Source organism: Erinaceus europaeus, chromosome 22 (genome assembly GCF_950295315.1).
Source record: "Erinaceus europaeus chromosome 22, mEriEur2.1, whole genome shotgun sequence".
Lineage (NCBI taxonomy): Eukaryota > Metazoa > Chordata > Mammalia > Eulipotyphla > Erinaceidae > Erinaceus > Erinaceus europaeus.
In genome coordinates this window covers 12,905,380-12,933,000 of record NC_080183.1, presented here as the reverse complement: position 1 = coordinate 12,933,000, position 27,621 = coordinate 12,905,380, and positions in this window count along the sequence as shown.

Sequence of the window (27,621 nt, the reverse complement as noted above, 5' to 3'; positions counted from 1 at the left end):
AACCTGGGATCTTAGAATGAGGGTCACTTTGCGTGATCATTATACTATCTACATTGTTTATTTGTCATCAGTCAACTTGGTTGGGGGTAGATAGCTTAATGGTTATGCAAAGGGACTGTCATAGCTGAGGCTCCCAAGTCCCAGTTTCAATCCCCTGCACCATAAACTAGAGCTGAGTAGAACTCTGATAATATATATTAATAACTCTACTTTCTCCTCCATACAAGCTACTGAACTTTTATTTTTTTCCAGTGTTTGAGAGAAACAAACAAATCTCAAAATTTTATGTTGAGAACTGTCACAGGGAGAAACATTCCCTAGCAGGCCGCCTACCAGCTCAACTCATTTTCCCAATTTCTCCTTAAAAGCTCTTGTTAGTTCTTACCCCTTTTCAATGTATTTTTTTTTATTCTTTTTGATTATTAAGCTACTTGTAGATTCTGAAACTGGAGTGTCTCCTTCATTGCAAAACTCTTTAAAGAGAACGTCTGGTCTGCATTTGACATCTGTAAAAGAATGGCATTATTAAATATGTCAACACACACAGGTCCACGCGTTTGGTCCTGTTGTCAAATACCCAGTAAGTATGTTACTGAGATTAGGTTTGCAGGAGGAGTTTCAGTATTATTTTAAATAGTTCGACCAGAATGGATTCCGAACATGAAAATATATTTTAAAATATTTTTATCCTTTAAGATACTATGACTACAAGTTTATTTATGAGGTGTATATTTTATACCATAAAATCTAGGGAACATTGAGAGCACACCTGGTTGAACGCACATGTTACAATTCTCAAGGACCAGGATTCCGCCCCAGTTCTCACCTGTAGGGGGAAATATTTGTGCTTGGTGAAGCAGGGCTGCAGGCGTCTCTCTGTCTCTCTGCCTCTCTATCACCCCCTTCCCTCTTGATTGCTGGCTGTCTCTATCCAATAAATAAAGATAATACAAAAATAACCATTTAACAATACCACTGTTGTAGATGAACACCCACTTTTACCATCCCTCATAGCTATTTCCAAAGAAGTCTCAGTTTTAAGGACTTTACATACTCACATCACTGGGCTTATATGGGGGTGGGGGGGTCAATAGCTCACCTGGATAGTGTGTCTGCTTTGCATACTTTAAGACTTGGAGTTGAGCCTGGAACCATCAATGTGGGGGGAGTTTCAGTGCTGTGGGACCTTTCCCTCTTTCCATCTGCTTCCCTCTCTAGCTCACCCTTTCTGTGTGAAATAAAAAGTTGGCACAAGAGCAGTGAAGTCCTGTGATGAGAAAAGAAAAAAAAAAAAAAAGAACAACAGATAAACGTAATCACATTGATACGAGCAGATTCTATAATCTGCAGGAAAAAAAAAAAAGCAAACTAACAACAACAAAAACTTCCAGAAAGGAGTCAAATCTAACCGAATGTCTGCCTCAGTTTCTCCCCTCAGCTAGGGTTTGGCTGTACTTCTTTATGGGAAGAGGCCATGCCCCTCTGTTTTCATTTCTTTCTAACTATACTGGAATGACACAGAGAAACCAGCCCAGGTCAAGTATCAGTTTGAAGAATTTTATAGTCCATTCTTAGAATCTTTGCACAGTACAGTGTTTTTATCTTGACTGTTTCCTTGAAGAGGAACGCCTCTTTCAATATCTTCAAGATATTGAAAGATACCTTTCAATAATATTCGTGAGACAGGTGTCATGGGAAAAGTTAAAAAACCTATGAAGGATACTTTAGGAGGAATTTCAGATCTTACAGGTACCTTCCAGGCCCCCAAAGTTGGATGCATTGATGAAACCTGCATGCTTTTCTCTTCCGTTACAGGCTAGGGATTGTCTTTTTGAACATCCTGTGAAAAGGTATGGCTCAGTGCCATAAAGAGACAGGCAGTGCTTAAGGATCACTTCATAGATCTTGCAAACAAGAAGGCTTTGAAGATTGCCTGGTACAGCCTCCTGGCTTACTAGGTGGTAGAGTTTTTTTTTTTTTTTTCCTCCAGGGTTATTGCTGGGCTCGGTGCCTGCACCATGAATCCACCGCTCCTGGAGGCCATTTTTCCCCCCTTTTGTTGCCCTAGTTGTTGCAGCCTCGTTGTGGTTATTATTATTGCCATTGTTGACGTTGCTTTGTTGTTGGACAGGACAGAGAGAAATGGAGAGAGGAGGGGAAGACAGAGAGAGAGGGGAGAGAAAGATAGACACCTGCAGACCTGCTTCACCACCCATGAAGCGACTCCCCTGCAGGTGGGGGAGCTGGGGGCTCGAACCGGGATCCTTACGCCGGTCCCTGCGCTTTGCGCCACATGCGCTTAACCCACTGTGCCACATCCCGACTCCCACTAGATGGTAGAATTTATCCCTTAGTTTAATAGCTTAGCAACTATTACAAGTTTGTCTATACTCTCTATCTTTTAGAAGAGCTGTAAGGAGTCATTGTACTGTTTAAAAAAATACCAATTGAGGAATCTGTCTGTTTATGAAAAGCACATTTTGTTTTGTCTCTCTTAGATTTGTAAGATTTCATTGACATGGTGAAAGGAGAGTTGACGATTCTGTTCTCCTTGGAAAAAGACACATCTGCACATGAAGAATACTTACATAGTTAAATATTTGTGTAGGAAAGGTGCATTGATTGCACTGGGCAAATGTCTTGGCAGACTGTATAGAGAATCTTCACCATCTTGCCTGTTAACACAAACAAAAAACCCTAAACAATGAGTAATGTCTATTGTACTGGGAGTTAACTATATGGGAACATACTGAACAAGGGTCATGTGACAAATGAAAATATTTCTACTAAGATGGAGTAATAGAACAAGTGCATACTGTTTTTATCTTGCGTACTCTAACGCAAACCGTGTGCACGTGTGTGTGTGTGTGTGTGGTATCTAAATGAATCATAAAAAACATCAGGGCTGAGAGACTGCTCACCTGGTAGTTGAATTCCTTCCTGTGCACACAGCCCACATTTGAAGCCTGGCATCACATGGGTCAACATGGCACGGGGGGGGGATTCTAGTATACCCCGGCCTGCGGGGTTATCAACAGAAACCTAGGGTAGGGGGCAAGAGAATGGAGGGGACAAGAGACACGAAGAATGAGAGCAAGTCATGAGGTCTGATCAAGCTCTGAAAATTTTATTTTGCAGCCGCATTTTAAGCACACACCATGAGGAACTTCTGCTAAGGTAGTGGGGGGAGGGAGGTGGGTGAACAACTTTCCAAACAGTTAGATGGTAATCGCAGTTACAGTGATAAGAATGTCTGCTCACAATGATCAGAATGTCCACTCACCGGTTATGTGAGAGACTTAGCTAAGGTTTTGGCTCCCGGCACTAGTATAGTATTAGGGGTCTTCTTCCTCTGTCTCAATATGCCTCTATTTCTCCCTTTCTTCTTCTGAGGGGAAAACGTTGGCTTTGGCATTGTAAGACCATTCATAAGGGGCCAAGGAGACAAAACTTTCATGCCTAAGATTCTGAGGTCCCAGGTTCATTCCCCAGCACCAGCATAAGCCAGGGATTAACAGTGTTATGCTCTCTCTCTCTATTATATATCATTAAAATGAAATAAATAAAATATTAAAAAATCTTTGTGTGTTCAGACCCATATACCTTCCCCAGAGAGAAGTATTATGCATATATTGTGCTTTTCATGGTTAATTATATTCATTATGTTTTGTGTGTAAATAGATACAGAAATAAGCAAACTCTTGGGTCATTTAGAGAGGGGAAAAATATATTTTTGTAGAAAAATCTCAGCTCTTGTTCCTTGAGATTAAATAGTTTTGTTTTAAGAATGCTGTCCTTTGTGGCCTCTCAGGAAAGGGCATGATTTCCAACAATGGTATAGCCCAGTACTTAGCACAATAAAGATAATATAAAATAAATACAGAAGCCTTCTGCAACAACAACAACAAAAAACATTGGAAGGTGAATATTTTGTATCTGCCTGTTTATGATAAGTAGGTGTTTGAAATGCTTTTCTGGACAGTGCTTTAGAATGCTGCAAACTAAGTGCAGATGGAAGAAAATGGCTTGAATTTTTCAAATTCCTCCACTGTGCAGTAGATGCCCGACTGCTGGTGCTTCCTGCCTAGTCTTCTGGCTCTATTACGTTAATATATAATACGGTTATATTATACAGGTGTGAGGTTAGTATTCAACACCTGTTCTGTGTTCTTTCTGTTGCTTCTCTTGAGATGCATACACTTAGAAATGCTTGGTTTTATCATCATTTATTAATTACTTAATCAATAAGCTCTGTAAATGGTGACCATAATTATCCCAGAAGGTCACAGAAATAAAGGAAAGTGAGGTCCCAAAGCGATGAGGGCCAGACTCACATTCATTTATCTAGAGCTACATGACAAGAAGCAATTTTTTATTTCTGCCTTGAATTTCAAATTAACAGTCCACTGAAAAGATCCTGTTGAAAAATGAATCCATAATAAAGGGATTTGCTTCTTTTCCCTTGGAGTTGTTTCTATGCTGCCATGATTATTGATTAATGGGATATGTCTAGCTTAAGGGAACACTGCTACTCTTTGACTGTCTTCTCTCTAGAATGTGTTAGAATTATGCTAATGTCTTACATTTATCAACATTCAAGAGTCAATCAAGCGATTATAAATTGTATGTTTCATACGGAGAAAGTCAAGGAATCAGTGTGAAAAACTCTGTACACAGTGTGTTCCCACTCGTGGAGAAGAATTCTATGCACTCATTTTTTTCTCCTGTTGTCTAGGTTTCTGTAGTCAGATCGTCTTTCATATACCTGATTTCATTTTGAATGCTGACAGATGTAAGGCAGATAAATAGGGCAGATGAGTTCTGAATATGCCGTTGCTCTCCGTGGAAGGGTACAGAAGGGTCCTTTCTTCATACTAGAACTTGTTCATGCATGCATTTTATCCTACTTGTTTTTGTTTAGATGATTTTATGAGTCATTTATATACAATAAAACACACAAATGTCAGCCACATTTCTGAGCTTTGTCAGTGTTTTCAGTCTGACTGTGAATTCCCTTTCTTTCTCCCCCTCCCTCCCTTCCTTTCTCTCTCTGTCTCTCTCTCCCTCTCTCTCTCTCTTTCTTTCTTTTGCCTCCAGTATTGTCGCTGGGGATTTTTGCCTGCTCTACGAATCCACTGCTCCTGGAGGCCATTTTTTCCCATTTTGTTGCTCTTGTTGATGTTGTTATTGTTGTTTGTTGCCATTGCTGTTGGTGGTGGTGGTGGATAAGACAGAAAGAAATGGAGAGAGAAGGGGAAAATAGAGACAGGGAGAGAAAGATAAACACCTGCAGACCTACTTCACTGCCTGTGAAGCGACCCCCCTGCAGGTGGGGAGCCGGGGGCTCTGACTGTGAATTTTAATGATGAAAACTGTACTGTAGGACTACAATATTCAATACAGTAGCAACTGGGCACTTTAAAAACACTTGGAATATGTCTGTTGTAAGATGGAGAAATTTGACATCGGGGCATATTAGGTTAAATAAACTATGTACTTTGATTACTACGTATGCTGATTAAATTTAACTGCCCTATTTATTACCTTCATTCTTGAAAGAGTGCAAAACAGAATGCCACTCCGATATATATGCAGAGAATCAAACAAGAAGACTCAGTCATCTGTACCAAGCTTCGGGAAATTCAGGAAATAAACAACCTCCTAGCCATTTATGACCTTCTTGAATAAGGTTAATAGAGTAGCTGAGAGACAATTCAACTAGTAGAGTGCATAACTTATATTCTTTTTAAAATTATTTATTTATAAAATGGAAATACTGGGATTCAGCGATAGCACAGCAGGTTAAGTGCACATGGCAGAAAGTGCAAGGACTAGCGTAAGGATCCAGGTTCGAGCCCCACCCACCCAGGCACCCCACCTGCAGGGGAGTTACTTCACAAACTGTGTGACAGGTATACAGGTGTCTGTCTTTCTCTCCCCCTCTCTGTCTTCCCCTCCTCTCTCCATTTCTCTCTGTCCTATCCAACAACAATGACATCAATAACAATAATAATAACTTCAGCAATAAAACAACAAGGGCAGCAAAAGGGGATAAATAAATAAATAAATAAATATTAAAATGGAGATATTGACAAGACCGTATGGTAAGAGGGGTGTAATTCTACACAGTTCCCACCACCGGAACTCTGTATCCATCCCCTCCCTTGAGCTTTCCTCTTCTTTAGCCCTCTATCCAACAATGACGACATCAATAACAACAACAACAAGGACAACAAAAGGGAATAAATAAATATTTAAAAAAAAAGAAAGTGCATGATGCAAATACAGGGCAAGTTCTAAACAACAAGGGTACGTAACCCGGCTGCCGCTGTGCCATGATATGCTTTCTGTGGGCACTTGTCTGTGCAGTTACAGGTTCTCTCACTGACGAAACAGAAGTGCGTGTTGTTTCGCCTCCATTCCCATCATGCACTTCATCTCCAGGTGTCCGCTATGATTTAGTTGATTATTGGAAAAAGAAAATCAATGTCATATGAAGCTGATTTTATAGTTTTAGGGAAATACAATGTCATAGAAAGCAATTCTACATGGCAGGTCAATCTCAGTGTCTAAAATTTGTTACTTATAAGTGCACTTTTTAATACAGAAAAGTAGCTTTAGCGCAAGACTTACCGCTTTTCACTCAGCATACTCTAAACAAATACCTTTTGCATTGACTATCCTGCTAAAAGCCATGAATGTTATACAATAAATGAAGTTTAAGATTAGAAGAAAATATTCTAGTTGCATTTATTTTATTTTGTTTTTAATTATATTTATTGGATAGAGACAGGTAAAAATCGAGAGGGAAGGGAGTGATAGGGAGGGAGAGAGACAGAGAAACACCTGCAGCCCTGCTTCACCACTTGTGAAGCTTTCCCCCTGCAGGTGGGAACCAGGGGATCGAACCTGGGTCCTTGCGCTCTGTAACATGTGCGCTCAACCAGATGCACCACCACCTGGCCCCTCTAGTTGCATTTCTAACTGATTAAGTATATAGAAAAAGTTAGCATGTCCACATGATACTTTTCTTCATACTTCTAATATAAAGGGTCAAATCTGAATCTCTTCAAGATCATTTTGATCATTCTAGGTAACTCATTTTTTATACTTTTCACATGAGTAAACTTTTTAAAAAAAATAGTCACATTCATTTTTAAAAATATTGTATATATATTTATAGAGACAAAAAAATCACAAAGGGAAGGGGGGATAGAGAGACAGAGTGTCACCAGCAGTACTGCTTCACTGCTCCTGAAGCTTTTCACCTGCAAGCAGGGAGCAAGGGCTTTAACCAAGGTCCTTGTGCATTGTGACATGCACACTTACCTGTTCGTGCCACCATCCAGCTCCCTTGCCTAAAAATTTATGTGTATAAAAAACTAATGTAAGTTTCTTGCTCTGCCATATCTAAAATAAGATTCCTTTATAGCTTAGAAGTCTTTGGACCTTCCTTCCTTCCTTCCTTCCTTCCTTCCTTCCTTCCTTCCTTCCTTCCTTCACTGGGGGATTTATGGCTTACAGTTAACAGTCAAATAGAATACATTTCCCAGTTTTCCACATAACAGTACAACCTCCACTAGGTCCTCCTCTGCCATCATGTTGGAGGACCGGAACCCTCTCCTCAACGCATCCAAGAGTCTTTTACTCTGGTGCAATACAGGAATTTATTTCTGTGTATTCACAATTTTCTTCCTTGTCTCTATTTGCTCTGAATTACTGATGTCCTTACTGAGATGCTACTGTCAGTGCAGTGGTGCCATTTCTATTAGCTGTCTGAACTACTGTGTCCACCTGTTGCTAAAAGATCTATGGAAATGATAGTGAAACACTTAAGATGGCTCACTTTTGCCAATTTATTTTCGCATTACTGAGTCAAAATTATCTTCTCCACAGGACACAGGGAAAAAAAGAAAACAACTTTGTTATAGCAATCAGATTCCTAGATTCATCACCTAACAGTGCAGAATTATCTTTTAACCAATAAGGCTCTGCTCTGCAGTTGTAATTTCCCAGACATACCATTGTGTCTGTGTCCGAGAAAAAGTGAGCAGAGCACAAGCTCAAGTCAAACAGCATGCTAATGATTTGTACAGAGTCAGTTAAGCCTCTTCATTTGGTGAAATGGATCTCGCCAATATTATAATTTCCAAGGACTATGTTGAGTTTCATAGGATGATTGACTGTTTCCATTAGAGTCACATCAGGTGTGACCTTTCAGTTTACAGCTTTCCATTGGCCTTTTCAACTGTAGAAGCTTATATATAATGTGATCTTTAGTAACTTCAAAGACAGGCTCTCTCTTAGGAATGGAAATAGGTAGTTGTGGGTGTTTTGACATTCAGGGTGATGACCTTGCTACAAATCACAAGTAACTGGTATGACATGAACATCTGAATGACCTTAAACCTTCCTCCTCTCAGTAACATGTGCAGGTCCACAATATAGATGTTAGGATGTACAAGATGCTTATTATTTTTTAAATACTAACTAGTGTTTTCTACTGCTGAAATCAGTATTCCTAATCCAGAGTGCTGCATATGCAATGAGCTCTGCAAAGACTAGCTGCCTATGTCTTACTAATGTATACATCCTTTCTTTACTTGTGTTTTAACTGAGAACACATGGTTACAATATCTATATGCTCAACTGAGTCATTTATATTGGTTCTAGTTTACTAATCCTTTACTAATTATTATATTGATATTTACCTAATCTTCACATCTCATTTTATGTATTCATTGTATTCTCTTAACTATTTGGTCTGGTGAGTTTTTTTTTTAAATATTAGTTTAATATTTTATTAAAATATTAGTTTAATATTTTAGACCTAGTAGAAAAGAGTCAAATGTTATCCTCAACTCTTGGAAAACTAATTAAATTTACAAAAATACAATTATCATACTACATATTACAGATAACCTAGTTTAGTAGAAGGATAAACAGATAGGAGATGTCAGGCCTGAGTTGGAGAGGTCACATGATGGTTATGTAAATCAGCGTTCATTCCTGAGGCTCTGAGGTCCCAGGCTCAATCCCTGGCACCACCAAAAACTAGAGTTGAACAGTCCTGTGGTTTTTCTCTCTGTAGCTCTCATTAAAAAAAAGTGTATACATACATATGTATATATATATATATATATATAGAGAGAGAGAGAGAGAGAGAGAGAGAGATAATGGTTTATATATAGTAACTTGAGTTTACAAAAATCATATTCTTTGTAAACTCAAGTTACTGTATTCAAAAATTTTCATTAAATATCCGTGAAAGTCAACAAAAGAAACATTCTTGATAATATGTGACTAATATGTATTTATGCAATTTAAACAGCATCCTGCACTTCTTTTTGTTATAGAGTATATTTTCTTTCCAGAAAAGAAAAATTCAAATCGGTTAATATATATGTGCCTTCCTTGTTTTTCTCTCCATGTGATTTTTGGAGAAAGGAATTTGTATCTTCTGTGCTTCTTAACCAGACTTTTTTTGTTGTTGTTGTGGTGGTGGTGATGGTGGTTATTATAATGGAGCTATCCAATCATTAGGAATTCAATCAATATGTAAAGATAACACTTATAAAAGAACTTGGGAACTCTTGGCGATGTGAGGAAAGGTGTATTGGAATATATGCCGACCCAAACAATTTGCATTTCCTGTGTATTCCAGTGTTTCACTTTCCTGTGAGACAGTTCCCATGGAAGAACACTCAACTCATCTTGAAGATAAGAGGGGGGACTGAAGAGTCAAATGTTTGCCTTGCATTTACATTTCAACAAGAACAAGTCCATAGTTCACCTGAATTATGACATTTTTCTCATATGAATTTCTTTAGAAGAAAAAGTAAATTTCAAAAATAAAGTAAGCTTTTAAGTACCTGTAACCTTACTTATATGTGAAGGTCCTTACTACCTTAAGATCACTAGGTCTACCTAGCTTTTTGTAGCTGTAGATAATATAGGGAGCTTAATTCTAGAAATGTCTCCAGAATCTTTTTTAAAATATTTATTTTATTTATTTAGTCCCTTTTGTTGCTCTTGTTGTTTTATTGTTGTAGTTATTATTGTTGTCGTTGTTGGATAGGACAGAGAGAAATGGAGAGAGGAGGGGGAAGACAGAGAGAGGGAAAGATAGACACCTGCAGACCTCCTTCACCGCTTGTGAAGCGACTCCCCTGCAGGTGGGGAGCCAGGGCTTGAACTGGGATCCTTATGCTGGTCCTTGTCCTTTGCTCCACCAACACTTAACCTGCTGTGCTACAGCCCAACTCCCAAGAAAGAACCAAACATCACTCTGGCATATGTGCTGCTGGGGATCGAACTCAGGAACTCATGCTTGAGAGTCCAAAGCTTTATCACAGCTCCACCTCCCGGACCACTCCGGTATCCTTTTGTCTTACTTCCCTACTGAACTTTTCTCCACAAATCCCTCCAGTTTTGTTCTAAAGGAGCACCAGGAAGAAATACATGTAAGTCCTGAGATAACAGTGCACCTTTTCATTCTAGTTTGCAAAACACAGTATTTCAATCACTTCATCTCTAACATTTTTTCTCAAATCTAATTCTAAACTTTGTATTGTTTTACCTACAAACTCCTCTAATTCAGCTTATTTCTACTTCTCTGGCCTCACTGAACCATCCTGCATCCCCTTAGGAATCAAACAAGAAAACTCTATAACTACATTTCTGTCATAAACACCTATTGCCTTTAGTGCCATGGATCTAAATTTTAGATACAAAAGAACATTTGCACTTTTCTTTCTCTAAGTGAACTTCAAATTTTTTACAAATATTTTGGGAAAGGGCTAAATGACTCTATGCTCCATAAACTTGTATTCTACAATGCAAAGAAGCAAGAGTGAATCCTTGGAACCTTTGTGTCATTAAACATCCAGTTTACGGCTCACAGGCTTCTCCCTCTCCTGAAAAATGCACATGACATTTTCCAGGGCTGCTTCTGTGCATTTCATCAACAGTGTATTCACTGATGAAGGCAAATGTGCTGAATATAAAGTCAAAAAAATCATTCTCTATATATTGTTTTCTTTTTCATCAGAACCTGTCACGTAAGGCAACATATACTGTTATCAAAAGCAATATATCTCATACATGCACGCACACATATGCAGTCAAACCTACAAACGTGCATGGACACACAAGGAAGTATCTGTTAGCATTATTCTTCTCATTGCAAACTCAGTTTGTTGCAATAAAATCAGTGACATTAAGCATGGAAAATATTAATGGCACTGACAATTATATCACAATAAATTAGGTTTATAGCCTTGGAAATAGCTTTTTATTAAACCTGGTGAACATCAATATGACTATAGACTTGAAAGGGGCCATAAATCCAGTCAAGGATGTTAGGATGGGCAGGCAGGCGATGGAGAAAGGAAACTGGCTGAATTACTTTGAACTAGATACGTGTGAGCTAACACGTTTGGTGGATTTTTGTGTCTGCTACTGGGAGTGGAGTGCAACTGGTAATGAATTATCCATGGATTTTTGACATCTAGGGACAATGTAAAATACTGCTAGAACTCTAACTCGTACACGTTGAACAGATAGGGAGCAGTGATAACTGGAAGAGATTAATTTTCCCCATCATCATCATGTAAGGCAACAACTTATACGGGAGCATTCTCTAGTCTGCTTTTGAGAACTTTTTTTTTTTTTTGTACAGTCATTCTTACTAATTACTCCTCTAAATGTGAATAAGTCCAGAAGGAAACTTGAGAATAAAAGGGAGTTAAACTTGCTTCTAGGATGCAATTAGAAATCAGCTAGAAGACATCAAGGGTGTCAGTAGAACATCTTGTATTACATAGAAGAATTGGAACAGAATTATAGAACAAGAAAAAGTGCTGCATCATCAGATAGTGAGGCTCCCCAGAAAGCAATACCAGTGAAAATGGCCTTTTACCGGAGTTGATTCAGTGCTTTACCTCTAGGATTCTCTTACACATAGGTCAAAGCCAGGTCCTGAATGTTATCTCTCTGAGATCTGGAAGTAAAACTAGTACTTCATAGTAGTGGTTTCCAGATGACTTTGAAATCATTGTGATGTGTGTAGTATGGATTTTCCAAATATGGCGTTAGATTTGCATTGGGTCAGAGATAGAGTGTGATGCAGTAACTCTTACTAAGGGTAATGCAGAACACTGAGCACTAACTTGGGAGCATGAGATGCGTTCTGCACATACCAACACACAGAAACACACAGAATGTGAACATATGTAGTGTTTGGGGTCTGACTTAAGGCTTCATGCATGAAAGACCTGCATCTCCAATGGAGTCACCTCCCTGACAGCTAGTATTATTTTATAAGGAAAAAAAAGTCACCATATTGAGTGTTCTGTATACTTTACTTATAGTAAATAATTTCGATATGCAAGGTGACTCTTGTTCTGAACAGTATATAAATAATATCCATTGAAGAATGAATATCACATAATATAGAGAGGATACTACTAACTGCACTTTACCATATGATAGGCCTTATTAAGTTTTAAATGCTTGGGGGCCGGTGGTGGCAGATTTGGTTAAGCGCACACATTACAGCGCACAAGGATCTGGGTTCAAGCTCCTAGTCCCCACCTGCAGGGGGGAAAGCTTCACAAGTGGTGAAGCAGGTCTGCAGTTGTCTCTCTGTCTCTCTCTAGCTCTATTTCCCCCTTCCCTCACAATTCCTCTCTGTCTCTATTCAAAATAAATAAATAAAGATAAAAAATTTTAAAGTTTTAAATGTTTCACAATTCAATTTCCATAGCAACCCCATTTGGTAGATAATACATAGACTACAGATAAAGAAAACTGAGGCTCGAATAACTTAACCCATCCAAGTGCAATATCTAGATAATGAAGAGAGAGAGAGAGAGAGAGAGAGAGAGGGGGGAGAGAGAGAGAGGGGGGGGGAGGGGAGAGAGAGAGAGAGAGAGGAGAGAGAGAGAGAGAGAGAGAGAGAAGATATCTGCATAAGATATATTTGAATCTATAGTTAGTGTTCTTAAAACTACTCTGTGAGACTTTTAAGACTTCTTTTTCTGTCATTTTAAGCAATTTGCTATGAGGTCACAGGAAAAGATAAATTCAGTGACTAGGAAGATATTTTTATTTTCTTTATTTAGTGGAAAGAGACAGCCAGAAATCAAAAGTTTAGGGGGAGATTGGGAGAGAAAAAGAGAGACCCCCTGCAGACCTGCTTCATCACTCACAAAGCTTTTTCCCCTGCAGATGGGGACTTGGGGGCTCAAACCTGAGTCCTTGTCACATGTGTGCTTAATAAGGTGTGCCACCACCCAGTCACAGAAGACAATTTTACAGAGGTAGTTATGTCTCCATCTTCACTGGGTACAAGAGCATCACAACCTTTCTAAGGAGAGATTTACATGTGACCTAAAATTTATGACCTATAATTAAACTGAGATAGGAAGAACCACGTGGAGCCAGTGATGCCTTACCAACACTGACTCATCAAAACAGCAATGCGATCAATTAGCACAGCCTGCCACCTCTAGCAGCTTCTGAGCCATAATTTGCAAACTCCATGAAATATTCGCTTTTGATCGATTGACAAAGAGGAAGCCCCCTGGCAGCTCATTTGTATTATGGACTTTGATTACATTAGAATTTAGATCTCCCTGGCATTATTGCATTTAATGATTCATTATTTCAAAAGCCAGACTTTGCCTATTCATTTGCCATTCCTTACACGAATGGTCCCAAATTGCCAAATGCCAGAGGGCTAGAGATTTTAATAATTTTGCTTTCTTGTGTCACCAGACTCCACATAATCATTTCTATTTTCATTTAGAGAGAAACATAACTTCCAGTACCAACAAGCAGAAACAAATGGAACCACTATAGGATAGTACCAATGGATTGTTCATAAGCTCTGAGCAGGGCAAAGCTTATAACCTAAGAGCTCAGCTTTTGTTTCTTTGTTTATTAGTTTGCTTTGTTTTTCTGGCTCATTAAACTATTTATTTTCACCATCTCTATTATTCTGTGGTATTCTCTTAGCTACCAGCCTTTCCGTCTACACTCTGGCATCGTGGTGCTTGGGCTACAACTCAGTCAATTATGCCTCTTCTTTATAGAAAGACTCTCTCTTAGCTTGGACCAACTAAGCTAAAAGACTGAGAGAGAGAGACAGACAGACAGAGAGACAGACAGAGAGAAAGAACAGAGCACTGTTCAACTCTGGTTTACAATACTGCTGAGGATTGAATCTTGGAGCCTCAAACATGAAAGTTGTGTGCATAACTATTATGCTGTCCTCGCAGCCCCCTTTAGGAAGAACTTTAAGACTGATTTTAATTCATAATTTCATGCACTGAGGATACTTATTTGTCTAAATTTGTAGTCTCTCTATGCCACCATTTGCATCTGGTTTCTTTAATTTTTAAGTAGTCACTATTACAAAAATACAATTCTGGATGGTCCCATTGTGAATTGTTCTTTTGAGTCCAGATTCTTATGTTTACCTTAAAACTGTCAGAAACAGAGCACTGTTTGGGTCAGTGCTTGTTCTGCTTTCATTTATCTTTCATGTATCCTACCACATGGAGGGACGTATTTCTTCCCACACACTACTTTTGAGAGGCAGTGACAGTCGAATGGCCCCATGGCTGTTGTGATGCAGTAACTGGGTTGTTAGTAGATGCTTCCTACTAAGCTGAGGTCACTAACTGCTGACTCCACTGGGACAAGGTTTCTGCTTTTCCAGAATGCAACGTTTCATATTGACTCAAAACGTGATCCACATCTCCTCACTTTAGATATTGAAACTGTAGGCTGCTTCTCTCCTCTGATCTTGAAAGACTATTGTTTTGAGATTACTAAAAGCATGAAGTTTTGCTGGAACCATGTGTGCATCTATTCATGTCGTTCTCTGCTTACCCGTGTTAGACTTTTTTTAAAAAAAAGTTGTAGTTATTATTGATGTTGTCATTGTTGGATAGGACAAAGAGAAATGGGGAGAGGAGGGGAAGACAGAGAGGGGGAGAGAAAGACACCTGCAGACCTGCTTCACCACCTGTGAAGTACCCCCATCCCCCGCAAGTGGGGAGCCAGGGGCTTGAACCGGGATCCTTACTCGGATCCTTGTACTCTGCACCACTTACTCTTAGCCCGCTCCGCTACCGCTCCACTCCCCTTAAGTAGACTTCTATAGATAGGAAGTTCAAATATACAGATATTCTTTCATAACTTACCCTCTGCTATCTTTCCCCTCTTGGAGTCCTCATCTCCTATCTCATACTCTGCAGTCATAATGGAAATGGAAATGAGGAAATGGTTTCTTTTTTCGTTGAATTGTATTTTTGTCTTGGTCATATGATTCTATTTCCATCCCCGTCCCAGTCCCAGTCCCAGTCCCAGTCCCAGTCCCAGTCCCCGTCCCCATCCCCATCCCCATCCCCATCCTTTCCCCTCACCTGAGCACTCCTAGTTCTGGTTTATGGTGGGTCTAGGGCATGAACCTGGGATCTCAGAGCCTCTGATATGAAAATCTGCATAACCACAATGCTGTCTGCCCAGCACATGGTCAGTTTTCATTTGAATTTCATTTCCTGTTTACATCATCTTGTTCAGTTTTTTTTTTATGTTAGAGAATTTGTCTTTTTTTGTACTGTTGATACTATCATTTTTAGTACTATTTTCCTTCTGCTTATTTTGAATATTTTCTTCTGGTGTCTAGTTTGTGTTTTTTTTTTTTCTTTATGTTTTGTTTTTTGAGGAGATGGAGTCTCTCTATTTTCAAATTGTTTTACTGTGTAAACTTAAGTTAGAAAGTATTTAATGGGTTTTAAGGGAAAATGAATATTCACTGATGTTTTTCTCTGTAAATATTTAAAGATTTGCTTCGTATTCCTAAGCCCTTTAATTATCTCTAATCAATTAATGTTATGATCCAAGGAAAGGATCTCTCTTTCTCTCTTATTCTATTCATAAACTGCATTTACCAAATCAATTTGGCTGAATGATACCATTCTCACCCATTAATTTTTAATTTTCCATTGAGATGTTTTAAATATGTACTTCGTTATCAAAGGCCCTTATTGCATCAGAGATAATTTTTCTTATACTGTGCAACAACATGAATTCCCTTTTTTTTTTCTAATTTGTAGTTTTACTATTAATTATTTAAACCCGTAGTTATTTTTTTTATACCTTGCTTACTTACTGGGTTTTTTACTTTCACATATTTCATAAAGTTTTGGAAATACTTTTGTCTTTCCTGCTGTAATTTCCCCATCACTTGTTCTTTTCTTTCAGAACTTCCCTGTGCCTAGACGAATTATAAAAATCTCCCATAGTAATTTCAGATGACTAGTAAATAGCTACCAAAATTTATATCTATCTTTCTAAGAACTGTATCCGCAGTATTAGTAGAAATGGCTGTTACTCTGCAGTATATGTCACTTTATATCACTTTTTGTTCTTTCTGTGTCATGGATGTGCTTCAGAGAAAATTAATAGTTCAAATCTGGCGATTCTGATCTTTTAATTTATTTAACAAATGAGAGTGCAGCATCTATAATGCTGGGATTTTAACAGTAAAACACACATGGTGAGTCCTTATCTCTATGGAACTTATGCAAAGGAAACAATCATGAATTAAAATGTTTAGTGAATTTCTGATACATACGATAGTAATCAGTTCTGTGGAGAAATACAAACTGGCTTATGGTGAGAGTGAAGGTGAGTGGGGCTGCTCATAGCACACCTGGTTGAGTGCACACATTACTGTGCACAAAGACTGGGTTTAAGCCCCAAGACCAGTGCTACAGATCTGCCTCTCTCTCCCTCCCTCCCTTTCTCTCTCTCTCTCTCCCCCTCCCTTCCCCTCTCCCCCTTCTCCCTCTCTCTCTCTCTCTCTCTCTCTATATATATATATATATATATATATATATATATATGGAGTTAACTATGCAAAAAAATAATAAATGTAAGTTTTTTTTATCCCCTAACATCTTTGAGTAAAACAGATATATTTTTTTATTTTTATTTTATTTATTTATTCCCTTTTGTTGCCCTTGTTGTTTTATTGTTGTAGTTATTATTGTTGTCGTCGTTGTTGGATAGGACAGAAAGAAACAGAGAGAGGTGGGGAAGACAGAGAGGGGGAGAGAAAGATAGACACCTGCAGACCTGCTTCACCGCCTGTGAAGCGACTCCCCTGCAGGTGGGGAGCCGGGACTCGAACCGGGATCCTTATGCCGGTCCTTGTGCTTTGTGCCACCTGCGCTTAACCTGCTGCGCTACAGCCCGACTCCCAAAACATATTTTTAATTAAAAGCAATATATCTGTTTCTTAAAATTGTTTAACTGGTTTTTTTTTTCTTTCCATAAATCAACTTCCTTTTTGTAACAGAAAAATCATTTAAAATGTTCCTGGGTAATTTTAGTTGAAATCATAAAAAAAAGTATATTTGATCACACACTACACACACTACCTAAAATGATGTACTAATGATTATAAAAGTGATTTGTCAACCTCAAAGACCACCCTAAGTAGTCTATAAAGTAAGACATAGAATTAAAATTGTGTTGGGAGTTGGGTGGTTAACTTTTGCATGTATTGTACTTACTGGAGAAAATATAGCAGAAAGCAATATAGATAGCTGTTTTGCCTTAGAATCTAGTCTGACAGTAACAATTAATATTCAACAAATATCAGCTAAAGTGGTAGACAGCTCAAAGGAGACTTTGGGAAACTGTAGGTATAGTTAACATGGTAATCAAAGGTGTTTGTTTTGTTTTGTTTTTAATAGCATCAAGTTATGTTTCCTTAAGGAAACAACATGGGATCTGTTTCCTAAAGGAATCAGAAAGTGAAAGTAAACTCTGGGAATGGTATTTCCAGAGCAAAACTAGCCAAGGAAGATCAGATCCTAAAGGATATAACAGACATCCAAGAAATATTGAAAGGGAACTAATGGTAGGAAACTGATGGTGAAAACACTTAAGATAGCCTAATGCAAAGAATCAGATTGTTAAAATAAATTGGCGTGATTCAGAGTTAACCTAGCACTAAACTTCTTCAAGAAATTCAACTTATTGAGGGGCCAGGTAGTGGCGCGTCCCGTAAAGTGCATACATTATAATACACAAGGGCCCAGGTTCAAGCCCCTGGTCCCCACCTGAAGAGGGAAAGCTTCACAAGTAGTGAAATAGAATGGCAGGTGTCTGTGTCTCTGTCTCTCTACTTGCTCCTCATCTCTCAATTTCTCTTTGTCTCTACTCAAATTACACACACACAAACACACATATATTTATATACATATATATATATATATATATATTTCAAATTATTGAGGTAATAAACATCCCAGAATATAAATATCAGTTGGAGTGACTCTGAGATGGGCAGAATCCTTTTATAACTCTCCTCTCAGGAAAGGGAGTTTCACAGTATCATATCTTTCCAGGCCCTTTCTGATTGGATTGAACATTACATATTTCTTTATAATAAGAGATAGTGTCCACAAGTAAATTCGGTAAGTTAGTTCACATAACAGAAAGCAGATAAGTTATGAAAAATGACCATTATATACCCAAGTATATCCTATATATATATCTTCAATGACTTTATCCAAAGGGTTTGTACCAAATACATTCATAGGTGATAGGTTTGCTAACAGTCCTAAATTGGAGATATCTTGTGAAGAACATTTGTAGATAAGGACTTCCCTCTTAGAAAATATCATTAATATATCATTCTCAAAGTGATAGTTACTATGTTTACAGGAGCTTAAGCCAGATTGCTTGTACCCTATTTTTTTCTAGAAACATGTCTTTAAAATATAAAAAGGAATATATTATACTATACTTACTTGATTTAACTCTGTATTTTCCATAAGTTTATAGGAATTTCATTGTCATCAAAATTATAGGGTCTCTTAATAAACAAAAGACTTTTGCTGTTTTGATTTTTTACAAAAGGCCTTTTAAAATGTTTTATTTATTTATTATTGTATAGAGACAGAGAGAAATTGTGAGGGGAAGACAGAGAGGGAGAGAGACAGAAAACACCTGCAGCCCTGCTTCACCACTCACCACTCGTGAAGCTTTCCCCCTGCAGGTGGGGAGTAGAGGCCTGGACCTGGATCCTTGTGCACTGTGATGCTTGCAATTAACCAAGTGTGCCACCTCCTGGCCCCACAAAAGGCCTTTTTTATATCCAGGGTAAGACATAGATCTTAGGTGTGCACTATTAAACCTTTAAGACCGTCTACCCTCCACTCTCCCACCCCCCCCCAAATAAAAACAAAAGAAAGATAAAAAGATCTAGGAGCTTTCGTGACACAGTTTGACTGTAATCACAGGTATGAATAACTCCAAACATTGATGTAGGTAGGGAAGTGCCACATTATTTATTTTAAATACATTTACATTTGACCCTCAGTCTAGACTCTGCACACAGGGACTATATTACTAAACAGTACATCTGCTTTGCTTATTCTCATGAGGATGAGAGAGGAGGAGAAAGCACACACAGTGCTTGTCTTTGTCGTGTAGCAGTGCTGGCTATGGTACCTGGGTTCCCAGGAATGCAAGAACAGTGTTTTAATGCACTCTGCTAATCTTCTGACATATCTACTAATGCACTTTGTTTATAAAATATCTGTATTTTAAATAAAGATACAGAAGAGTTGAGAGGGAAGAGAGACAGATAAAATAGACAGAGAGATTAAAGAGACATCTGCAACACTGTTTCACTTGAACACTGTAATGTGTACACTCAGTCAGGTGCACCACCACCAGGCCACACTGCAAATGCATTTTAAGCTTAAGTATTATTAAGTTCCCTTTCATCCTCTGGACTCTGCAAATATCCTAGTCAGTTGAAATGATGGAAGAGAGCAAATAGTCACTGAGCTACTGTTAAGATACCTGTGTTCTAATCTGGCAGGAGCTCTAGAAGCCAGACATCTATTGGACCTACTACTTTCTATGTCTATCTGTCATGGAGACAGTAATCCCCTGCAAATAGACTATTTTCATCCATGACATTACCTGCCTTGAGTGAAAAAAAAGTGAGTTAGCAAAAGGCACATGCCATTTTGTGTCTAAAGCATAGAAGAGGGAGAGTGTCTTTCATCTGTCACATAAAGCAGTATGTCGAAATAGAGAAATGTGCAGTGGTCTGAGCTTCTGAGGAACTGTAAACTAGGAATTCACCACAGGTGGACTAAATCAGGCATCAGCCTTTATTGTGCAGATCATGAGACTGATGACTGTTTCCTTCCTACTGCCTATGCCAGCCCATCATACATAACTATGATGACTTTTTCAATGAGTGAATCTATTTTTTCCTAGGGTCCAGTGAGCCTGTAATACCCTTACATTACCTCTTAGGTTTATTTCACCTTCCTTGGATTTCTTGTAGGGAATCTTCCATCCTGCTCAAGGCCTTTTGACTCAAGTCCTGATCCAGAAAAGGTTTGGTATTTTACTTTCTTTAAATTAACTGTGTTTCTCCTTTGCCCTGAAAGATTTCAAATATGATTTCCATTTGTGTTTGCCCATCAAAAGTTGAGAAAAATCAGTCAGGGTTAATTTACTCAGTAGAGTGCAGTCCTTACCTTGTGTGAAGCCCTAGGTTCGAGCCCTTGTACTTCATGGGAGCAGTGATGCAGGGGGAAACTCCATGAATGGTGTTGGGCAGTGCTGTGGTGTTTCTTCTTTCTCTACGTTTGCTCCCTTCCTCTCTCCTTCAAAAAATAAGTGTAAAAATGAATAATTTCACAAATTCTACATTTAAGGAACACAAATTCTAGATTTTTATTTTATTGTTTTAAAGATTTTATTTAATTATTAATGAGAAAGATAGGTGAGAGAGAGAGAGAGAGGTCCAGACATCACTCTGGTACATGTGCTGCTGGGGATTGAACTTAGGACCTCATGCTTGAGAGTCCAATGCATTATCCATTGCACCACTTCCCAGACCACTAGATTTTTATTTTTCAGAAAGATAAACAGAGTGAAGAGACCACTTAACCACAGCTTCCTTCAGTTTGGTGGGGGACCAGTCTCGAATCCGGGTTGCACATCAAAAACAGCACATTCACTATCAAGTGAAGGATTTCACAAGTTACTACCTATCTTGGATAACCCATGCAAGAGGACAAAAAGTTAGTGTTCATAGAAGAACGAATGAAAACTCTTTCTTCCAGAGGCGATGCATAGCACTGTGGTGTCATACTTGGTGATTTTTTTTTTGTTTTTATGAATGTGAGTGTAAAGCATGAATGTATATCTCGATAAGTAGAGCTGCCATATAACTAACATTTCTTATTTTCCTTTATTGGGGTGATTAATGGTTTACAGTCAGCAGTAAAATACAGTAGTTGAAACATGCATAACATTTGCCAGTTTTCCATGTAACACTCTAACTGCCCCCCCCAGATCCTTCTCCACCAGCATGTTCCAGGACCTGGACACCCCTCCCCCAACCCGGAGTCCTTTACTTTGGTGCCATACACCAAACCCAGTCCAAGTTCTGTTTTGTGTTTTCCCTTCTGTTCTTATTTTCAACTTCTGTCTATGAGTGTGGTTATCCATATTCATCCAAGATGAGGTGAATAATTTTAATAGGTGAGTAGTATTCTATTGTATAGTATGAATTATATATAATTATATATTATAATATATATATTATTTATATTATATATTTATATATAATATATATTATATATAATATATTACATATAACATATTTTATATTATAATAAATTATATATTATATAAAATTTATACTATATAATTATATATTATGATATATATAATTTATATATAATATATATATATCACACCTTACTCAGCACAGTTGACATTTTTAATGATCTGAATGTGAATCTTTATATCTCTCAGACTACATTGGACTACTAAGTATAAAAATGACAGTGCACAGATTTAACAGGAATTCCCTTGGTCCTGCATGGCTATCGCATCTAAATTTTGAAAAGTAAAGCAGAAACAATAACTCAGCCTGTATACCACAGACTGCCCAGTGTCCCTGGGACCTCTGATATAATCCCTGGAGTCAGAGTTGAGTAGTGCTCTCACTTCTGTCATCCTTTGCTGTTTTTCATAATAAAGAAATAAATTCATGAAAACTCTCCTGACTAACTGCAAAAATGTGACCCTGTATAGACTTAGACCTGTATAGACAGTCTCATTTCAGCAGATATACACAGGCATGCCTGCTATGGATTTTGCTTATTTTATATTGTTTTCGTTCGTGGAGCTGGGGGCCCACACATGCATATATATGAGTCCACTCATTCTGGGATGACTTCGTTTACTTATTTTCATTCAGATAAAAAATCAGAGACAGAGAGAGTAGAGTATGGGGCGGGTGGTGATAGTATAACACCGATTCACAACTAGTGCCTTGGTGTTCTTAGGCAGTGGCAAGGTCCGGACCCCAGCTGCCCACATGACCAAGTGTGCACCTTACCCAGGGGCTGTCTCTCTCACACTCATCTTCTCAAATAATCACAGGCCTTGGACATGATAACATGAGCACCAAGCAATGTTTGTTGTTTCTGCCACTGTAGAACTTGCCGAGAAGTCCAATGAACACGCTTTTCCTCCTGACAACAATTAGGATAAGTTTAGGTCTGTGCACAGCATGTGCTGTCTGATAGTCACTGGCTCTCCCTGGAGAGCTATTTCCCTCTGCGTCTTCCTGAATTTTATGGCCACCGTTTTCCGAGTCATCTTTGATCTCTGCAAACCACAAGGGGATCCTGACAGAACCACTTTACAAACCTTTGAGCCTCTTCACATTGTTTCAATCAACAAATCAGACAATAGAAGATGCCCGCCACCCTACATTTCATTAAGAAAGCATGTTTGCCGGCTTTGTGGAGGACATCTGTAATGAGGAGAAGATGGAAACTGGGGGGGTGGGGTGGGGTGGGGGAGGACGGGACTGGGAACCATGTCAACCCAGCCCAGTGGTCAGTATTTCTTTAAAATGTTTCATGTGCTTATATTTCTCATCCCTTTTAAATCCTGATTATACCATCTTGGAAGAAAGAGAAAAATTGGCCTTCTGGGGCTTAGTTTACCCTTATTCTCTTTAATGTTGTCAGATAAAATACAGGGTTCTCTGAAATTTTAATTTCAAAGGCAATGGATATTTTAATATGAATACATTCCATAAGGTACTGAGGAAGTATTTAGACTAAAATGCTTCCTAAGGTACTGAGGGTGTTCTTGGAGGTGGCATAGTGGACAAAGCATTGGACTCTCAAGCATGAGGTCCAGAGTTCAATTCCTGGCAGCACATGTACCAGAGTGATGTCTGGTTCTTTCTCTCTCTTATCCTATAAATAAATACAATAGTTTATACCTGCATAACATCTCCCAGTTTTCCATATAACAATACAACCCCCCCACTAGGTCCTCTGGCATCCTTTTTGGACCTGTATCCCCCCCCCCCAGAATCTTTTACTTTGGTGCAACATTTCAGTTCAGGTTCTACTTGTGTTTTCTCTTCTGATCTTGTTTTTTCAACTTTTGCCTGAGAGTGAGATCATCCCGTATTCATCCTTCTGTTTCTGACTTATTTCACTTAACATGAATTTTGCAAGGTCAATTCAAGACTGGCTGAAAACAGTGAAGCATGAAAAAATATATATATATGGTACTGAGGACATGTACTAAAATACTTTTTTTTTTAACTTTGCTGTGGGTTCATGAATGATCACAATGCAGTCATTGATGCATGAGTACCATTTCTTTTGGGGGGAGTGGGGGTTGGGAGATCAAACAACTTTATTGTGTGTGTGGGGGGGGCGTCAGGGAGAGGCTCCCAGGCCTGAAGGGTGAGGTCAGACTTCCTGGGACCTGCTGGGGTCTCCGAGCAGCAGCCACAGGGGTGCAATTTCTCATTTTGTTATGATAGGTGTCTACAAAACACTCTCCTACCAATTCAAGTCCTATTGCAACAACTCATTTCCTACCTGGAATTCAAATTTGGACATATTTTTACCTTGCAAAATTCAGCAACACATATAACAGAACTCAAAAGTAGTTAGTTGTCCTGAACAGAAGATCTAGATAGAACTGAAAATAGGGGAGTTGGACGGTAGCGCAGCAGGTTAAGTGCATGTGGCGCAAAGCACAAGGACAGGCATAAGGATACAGGTTCGAGCCCCTGGCTCACCACCTGCAGGGGAGACACTTCACAGGTGGTGAAGCAGGTCTGCAGGTGTCTTATCTCTCTTTTCCCTTCTCTGTCTTCCCCTCCTCTCTCCATTGTTCTCTGTCCTATACAACAATGAAGACATCAGTAACAACAATAACTACAATAATTAAACAACCAGGGCAACAAAAGGGAATAAGTCAAAATTAAAAAACAAACAAAATGGGATTTACCCAGAGAGCTCTTCTTCACCTCTGTTTTGATCTGTCATGATTGATACAGAGACTCATAGCATCTACCCTCTAGCTGATAAACTGAATATAGCTATTCACGGTACAATTTACTTTTGACTTGTAGCATTTCCCCCTTATTTACTTACATCTTCTGTTTTATAAGACTAGCTAAAATACCATGAAGGAGCTCAAAACAGAATACTAAGGTTAGTGATAATTGCTACTGCAAAGAAAGAGAAATCATAAGTGAGTACTCTTATCTCTCTGTGTCCCTAATTCTTCCTAAGAATACTCAGAACCCTAATGTTTCCATAAGGAAAAATACTCACTAATACTTGCATTGACAGTGTGAAAAGCCTATTTAGATAATACCTTTTGACTCTGAAAGCATGATCCTTGGAGAGGAAATAAGTCACATATAAACTTTATGTGCATTTTCTTTTCTTTTGTACTTAAAATGTAGTTTGCTAAGTGAGTTAACTTGCATATTCAATAGAGCAGTTCTTTTGCCAAAGTAGAGCTATCGTTTCTAATCCCTGCACTCCTTGATAATTCTTATGAAGGGCCAAAGCAGTAAACTTGAACTGAGTTGATGGCATATTGCTGACTGATGTGCTTTCTAGAGGGCTTCCAATTCGCTTACAGCATTTTGCTAGTTGGGAACACGTTTAATTTTCTTGGCAATGTATTCAGTGATCTGTAGCCTTGAACTTAAATACTAAATTCTTCAACAGCGCTTTATCATATGCTTCACACAGCAGAACACCAACTCTAAAAAGAAAACTTTCCAAGTGTTCTTGAAGTTTAATTTGATATTAGGTATTATCCAAGGATATTTCATCTTATTGGATAATTGCAATTTATTTTCTCAATTGAAAACAAACCATATTATTTTATCATTCTCCCTATACTACCACTTAGGGTAAAAGAAAATGAGTGATACTGAGCAAATCTAAAATGTGTATTTATCTGCACCCAATGTGGCATATACTTGAATGCCACACGAAATTACACACATTAAGATATCAATCTTTTTTTTTTCTCTTATGACTAAAGGCATTAACTAAAGGCCAGATCCATTTGAGAAGGTTTTTTTTCAAGTCCACCAATATTCTATTTGACAGAGGGAATTCCATGTGAATATGCTGTGCAAGAGATTTTTTTTTTTTTTTCTTTAGTGGATGAGAAAAGAGCTTTTAGGGTAGCTGCTTCATTCAGGCACAAGTTTGGCCTCGATTATATGTGAGGGAGGGATTATATGAGTTCTCACATACTATCATGGAAAGCATTATTGAGCCTTGTGAGGGAAGGCAGTTTATCTCAGGGCACAAACTGGTAAGTCGCGCAGCAGAACTGAAGTACAAGGAAGCTCTGGAGTCACTACTTGCTGCTGTGGCTCCAAATTAGTGTTCAGTGAACACACGTGCAAATTCAGTTTCATAATCCACTTTTTTTCTTTCAGCTCTTGAAAAGATTAATCTGCATTCACAGTTATCATATATTTAAAGTGCACAATACAAGATAATACACATACACAGTGTGAACAATATCCACTATCAACTTCTTGACACATAGAGCACCTAACATGGTCACCTTTGTATGAGGATATTTACATCCACTCTCTTAGATAACTGTAATTCTTTTTTTTTTTTCCAGAGTTATTTGTCTGGGGCTTGGTGCCTGCACCATGAATCCACTGCTCCTGGAGAACTTTTTTTTTTTCATTTTTGTTGCCTTTGTTGTTTTATCGTTGTTGTGGCTATTATTGTTGTTGTTATTGCTGCTGTTGTTGGATAGGATATAGAGAAATCGAGAGAGAAGGGGAAGACAGAGAGAGGGAGAAAAAGAGAGATACCCACAGACCTGCTTCAGAAGTGACACCTCTGCAGGCGGGGAGCCCGGGGGGCTCGAACCGGATCCTTATGCTGGTCCTTGCACTTTGTGCTACGTGTGCTTGACCAGACCCGCTGTGATACCGCCTGACTCCCTCTGCATATCTTTTTTTTTTAGAAGATATTTTTACTAAATGTATTAGAATTCCCTTTTATATAGAAAGTTCTTTTGATCAATTTTAGTATTTGACCTTTAAGTTGTAGTATGTCTTGGTTTGAGTATCTTCAGATTAATATCACTTTGTAATTTTTAGGTTTCTTTTATCTGAAAGTCTTTTTCTCTTATTATTTCCCACTTAGGGAAATAATCAGACATTATTTAATTTAATAGATTTACGACCTTTTCACTTTCTTTTACAGCTTTAGTGCTGCTTATGTTGCTTATATTGATTACGTCCTTGTGAGTTCTTGGGGCCATATCTCTCATTCACTTACTTAATATTAATTTCCATTTATGTTAGAATTTTGTATCTCTGTATAAATTATTTTTCTGTTTTTGAGACTGCATTTTTTTTTGTTGCCCACTCTAATATACAGTTCGTTCCCAGGATTTAGCTTTTTAATATGTTAATTGTTTACTTCAGACTATAAATTAGTTACCCGTTGTATATGTATATGTATACGTATACGTATATGTATATGTATTACCTTGTTATTGAAACTCTTCCTTGGTTTATCCATTGTTCTCCTAACCTTGGTGAATGACCATTTACTAGAAGACTTTCTTGGCAAGTAGAATTACCATTTTATTAGGAATAGTTTCTAGAGACTTTTGCTCTTTTATTGATGCAGATACTTCTGTTTCTTGTTTTTCTGACATTTTTGTTTTTGTTGCTGTTCCCTTCACACTAGGTACTGTAGTCTTCTTGTTTGTCAGCCCATTATTGACAAGTTGTCTCACACAGGAGATAAACATCATTAATCAGTCTGGCCCATGCCTGATTATCTTTCAAACCTTTTATTACTTAAATCACCAATTTTTCCCCCTAGTAACTCCCAGTAGTTGATGACATGCAAAGATTTAGAATAGTTCCAAATAGAGTAATCACAGTCTGCAACTAGATGCAGGGTAATTATGAGTTCAACTTTCAAGTATTATTTGGGAAAGTATAAGTTCAAACCTTTGGGAAAACAAAAAAAGAAAGAAACAGGAAATTAAGCATTTTTGTCTACTCTTTTGCTGATGAGTCTGGATAAATCGCCGTGTGTGGGGGTACACTTGTGTTTGTGTAGAAACCATTTTCTTTTTCTATAGTCTCGTGAGATTCATTTATGCAAGGCCTCTTTGTTTCCTTTTGTTTGTTTGCTTGCTGTTATAGAGTATGGAGAGGTTTAA